We start from the raw sequence: 5,551 nt of genomic DNA on the forward strand, positions 1-5,551 counted from the left end.
AGTGTTGCACTCAATGTTGACTTCAAGACATCACCCGTCGGCTAACTCAATACTGTTCAACTTGCGGTTTGTCTCTAGGCTTTTTATAGTTTCCCTGATAGGACAAAGAAGATTCTAGAAAGGTTCTCCGCATTCTAATGGATCTATATCCAAGATTCTTGCTGTTTCCGGAATCTCCAATTTTTCCACCAAAATAGCCAAATTTTCACAAAGGCCTGTATCAGTGATTCGGCATCTATTCTGCATCCACCAAATCTACCTGCAGAACTGTATTTCTAACCAGAAATTAATTGCGATTACAGCAGCATTACAAATTCGTAACTATGCATATCTTAACTATTTAGAATGTGCATCTCAAACATTTCTTACTACAACATTTCATCATTTGCGATTAAAGGATTAATATCTATGAGAATGTAATATTTAAAAATAGTTTATTGACGGAATCATGGATATCTGGGAGATTAAATTGAAAGTGAATACAACCAATATCTCTGTCAAACCAGCTGGCAGTCAGAGGTGGTTAATCTTCTAATATAAAAAAATGAATTTTTGTCTGTTCATATTTCATGCCCTGCTGTACCATTCAACCGATTCCAATGAGACTTTGGACAACTTATATCTTGCACTTGTGCGAAGTTTATAGACATATTACAATTATTATATCTAATATATAAAAATTAATTTTTGTTTTTTCATATTTTATACACTGCCTTACCACTCACCCGACTGAGATTAAATTTTGCCAATTTATTGCTTTGAACTGAAAAATCCATGTTTTCCATATGGTATATTAGATGCCCACGAGTTGGACAGCTAAGAAATTTATTTATTTTTGCTGAAGACGGAAAAACAAAAGTATATTTGAATATTAAATTAAAAATAAATAAATAAAAAATAGAATGAATATTATTTGTACTTCTCCTTTATATATCATTCGATTTCAATAAATGTATTCATTATCGATAAGAAAATTAATATTCTTTCTATCACTCCTAATTAAACAAGATAGCTATTTGAAATTTCAAAAGATATTCCAAAATTATTTCTTTTGAGGCAGCAATTCGCCATGTATCAGCTTATCTTCTACAATAAAATAAAATAAAAATAAATAAACAAATAAAAATAAAAATAAAAATAAAAAAACAGTTTTAAATGCTTCATTAGATAATCATAGAATCGAATATAAAAATGAATTTTTAATCTGTGTTCGAAAATGTCATCTATGAGATATAAAACTAAATTTTCTGGAATGCTATTCATATAAAATCGACTTGAACATTTTTAGTTGTTTTTATTTCTTGAAAAAAGAAACTTTTCTAATAATACTTCAACCGAAGTAGATTAAATCAATTCAATGGCGTAGCTAAGGTAAATAGCGTTTTCCGATCTTTATAATATTTCTCAGATTGACATAATTGCATCATTATTTTGACAGTATGGCAACCCCTAAAAGTGAGTCAGGGGCATCAATTTTCCCCTTTTCCCACCTTCCGTTCGCAACGCTATTGAATGAATCCTACTTGAAGTGGCTGAAATAATATTTTTTTTTCACTTTTTATTTATAAATGCCATTTTTTATTTTCCGATTTTCGTGATTTTTGTCGATAAATTCGGAGATGTATGCAAGACATAACTTTCACGCAATTTAAAATTTCTAAAAGAAAAAAAAGAATCCTTTTTGTTGTATTAGTTTGTTCTTGTCAAGCTACTGTTATTCGATTTTTATAATTTTATTAAAATTGATGGCTAATTATAGAGACAAAAGTTTATACAGAAAATAAATGCATTCAATATCTTGCATCAATTCAAATATAAACAAGGCAGTGACTTAAAAAGTGGATTATATTTCTTTTAAATGAAAATAGCAATCCGCATTTAAAAAATTAAATTAAATAAAAATGAATATAATCATTTTATGCAACAAACATGAATAACATTTATTAAAGATATATTTGAAGACTAAGCTATTTTAGTGGTGGCTTAACGTGCCCGGCTAGCTCAGTCGGTAGAGCACGAGACTCTTAATCTCGGGGTCGTGGGTTCGAGCCCCACGTTGGGCGGTCTAACTTTTTAATACATTCAGGCGATGATGACGTTTGTTATTTTAAATCCTAAACCATATACTGTAGAACTCGATTATACGCGTTGTTTGAGACCATAATAAAAAGCTTGGTTAACAACGATTAAATTTTAGTTATCGATTTTTTTTTCTTTCAATAAGATTTGGAATTGAAATAAGATTTCAATTCCAAATTCACTTCGAAATTATAAAAATGTTCTTAGGTTTATTATGTACTAAAATTTTAACGAATTCTTTCATTATTTATCTGCTTATTAGATGCATTTTGAAACATTAATTAGATTTGATGAGATTTGGGTTGTTGCTACTTTTCGTTGGTTCTTTTGCTTTTACCCAGTATTTTTTTACAGTCGTCTTCAAAAGAATATTTTCCCTCTCTCTTACCACCACATTAAAAAAAAAAAAAAAAATTCGTTCATGAAAGTGAATGGAGTTAGCTGATATTGCTATTGAAGTGCTTAAAGATGAAAGTGAGGTTTCCCCCCCCCCCACCGAAGTCCAAAAAAGAATTATAAGAGATCATTTTCCAAATACGACTTTTTGTACAGTTTTTAGTTTTTGATATTTATAAATATAGGTTTCTTACATCTATTCCTGCAAGTTGGGTTTGTGTTGTGGAGGAAACTTATAAACCAGTTAACAACTACGCTGCACGAGCAATTGCTTTTGTATTGTGGTCATGTTACTGGGCTGCGAACCCCAAGGTCCGACGTTCTAACCCCGCTTACACCAATCCGGCATTGTGTGTTTTCAAATCTTTACATCGTGAATGTCGTTTCCAGTACCAATTCCAATACTTTTTTCAGAATATTTAACTTTGACTGCATTGAAGAAGATTTCATTAAACCAGCTAGAGTGGTTTCCAAAAAAATTTCTCGGATACTCTCTAATAAATTTGTCGTGCAGAGTAGCCTTACATGGCTTTGGCGTACAACATTGATACGAAATATTTACTTTTGGCGTGAATTTAGCATTTTCACAGAATCTATCGTGTCGTCCTTGGCGAATTATTTGGTGATTAATTCCTGATATGAACTACTATTAGTTCATCTAAAAATGGAATTTACATTTTAGAAGTATTCTTGTCAACCGATTAATACAAAAGTCTGACATAAAACTGCACTTGTAGTCACAAATTCCTATATCAAATTTGATATATGTAAGTCAGAGCGATATGAATTAACGCTTTTACTTATTTCTCCAGAGCAACAGACAGTCAACCCGTGCATGGATTTGACACAAATTTGACAGTTGACTACACTATAGATTTTAAATCTGTCTACCCAATTTCATTCGTCTAGACCTCTTCGCTTTGTAATTATCGTGATAAATTACATTCGAACAGCCGGATAAACGGACCTCCTCCGAACAGATTTTATTCAAAATTTGGTAAAAATCTGCACATTTGATGTAAAGACCGTATACCAAATTTCAGTTATCTAGCTCATATCATTTTTTGAGTTATATTTGTCACAGAAAGACAGACGCGCAATGTGTTTTTAGAACACATTGTGTGTCTGTCTTTCTTGCGAAAATGTGTTTTTAAAACTCGAGGTGATCTAAAATGTTTAGATTCGTTAAAATCTCGATTTTTTTTTTTTTTCGATTACTATATTTTATACTACGTAAACGAGAAGTAATAAGATGATAAATACAGTGCGATTTTCTATTGCGGTTTAACAGAGAAATTTGGTGCATTTCAGTTCATTGAGCAGCGACTTTATGAAATGTGTGGATTATGTTTAAAACTTATTTCAGACCCACAATTTGGGTGAAGGACTCGAATCGAATTTCATTCATTTAAATCGTTACATTTTTCATTTATCTTTTTTATATGCATACAAATAAAATTTGATATACGAATTTTGGATAGCCTGATTGGTAGAGCGTTGGATTTGCATCCTTTAGGTTGTGAATTCGAACCCGCCATTCGAAGACTCTCCGTGTGTGGTGGTGGCTGGCGCACGTATAAATCTGTCGTGGTCACAAAGTCCTTCATGTCGAGAGTAATACCGCTGGGAGAACTGGATCAGAGGTGATCATTCTCTGGTTCAGGTCCAAATTACGATCTGTGGTTGAATGAATGAAATACGTGAATGAAGTCCGCCCCGTAAAAAGGGTTGTGACGCTTGAGTAATTAAGTAATCTTGGTCCTAGATGGCGCTACTGAAAAACAAGAGACGCAAAAAATTCAACTTAAATTCAGTAACTTAGTCAGCGGGCTTGCCTTTGACAAGTGACATCAGAAACAACAACAACAACACGATTTCAGACGTTATGAATGTGAAGAGCATAATTTTGTCATAAATATGGAGGTGAAAACAAAATCATAAAATTATGAGATATTGAAAAATTTAAAAGGAAATTAAGTCACAATTAATATCTCATACTGTGAATCGCATTTTTTTATTTAATTAGATGACGCCTAATTAGATATTGTGTCTTATCAACAGTAGAGAAAGATTCATCTAATTAGAGAGCAGGTATGAGTTACGGGATTGTCATATGCGTCAGCGATGGTCATAACATCAATAAAGAAGATTCCAAAACATTAATTTAAAATTTAAAAAATTATAAATTAAATTTATATAATAATGATGATAATATTAAAATTTCAATTTATTCAGAGTGCTTCTAACAGAGCTTTATAATTTTCAGATTTTATTTTGATTTCCAAATTTTTGATTAATATATTTTTTACGTCATAGAGCAATAGTAAAAGAGTATATGTTAAATTTCATCAGTTTTGTCATTTATATTGAGGATCTTGATCTTGTTAAAAATAAATCCCCTCACCCCATCTACATTCCACGTTCCGTGACGTAATGGGGATCGCTTGGAGATTTTCGTTAAGAGGCGACTAATAATCTGTGAATTTACTTCATGTTTTGATGCCGGACTTAGAAAAAAAAATATTGTATGAAATATGTCCTTAATAGTCCTCCACCGCTGTCTACGCTTCAAAAAAAAAAAAAAAAAAAAAAAAAAGAACAATAATAAGTTTAATATTAAGCAAATTGTAAAATACAATTTTTAGCATACATAAATGACCAATTTTCAGATATTTACATTTTTGAAACTACGAGGGCAAGTCAAAAATTATCTACACTTTTGACGTAACTCTACTTAAACTGTACACATTGACTTCGCGCTTATTTTATTGTTATACTATTGTGGTAATGCTATGCAATTGCTTTGATCATGATTCCGCCATTTTCCTTCCTTCTGTTGCAGAAATATCATGGCTTCTCCATTAGAAGTTTGCACCAAAGAGGAACAATGAGCAGTGATCCGATTCCTCTGGTCGGTGGGTGTCAAAGGGTCAGACATTCATCGCAGACTGTCATCGTAATATGGGGAAAGTGCACTATCACGTAAAACAGTGTTTTTGTGGCTCGAGACGTTTAAAAGTGGTCGAACAAGTGTAACGCATGAAGAGGGAGCAGAACGGCCATCAACAGATGACAA

The 5,551-nt window shown here is 32.0% G+C and overlaps 1 non-coding gene across 1 annotated transcript; it reads left to right on the forward strand.

The window, feature by feature from the left end:
- Positions 1–1,990: 1,990 nt before the first annotated feature.
- Positions 1,991–2,063, forward strand: Trnak-cuu (transfer RNA lysine (anticodon CUU)). The gene has a single exon. It is a non-coding gene; the product is annotated as a tRNA-Lys (tRNA).
- The last annotated feature ends 3,488 nt before the right edge of the window (positions 2,064–5,551 follow it).

Source organism: Argiope bruennichi, chromosome 2, assembly GCF_947563725.1.
Source record: "Argiope bruennichi chromosome 2, qqArgBrue1.1, whole genome shotgun sequence".
Taxonomy (NCBI): domain Eukaryota; kingdom Metazoa; phylum Arthropoda; class Arachnida; order Araneae; family Araneidae; genus Argiope; species Argiope bruennichi.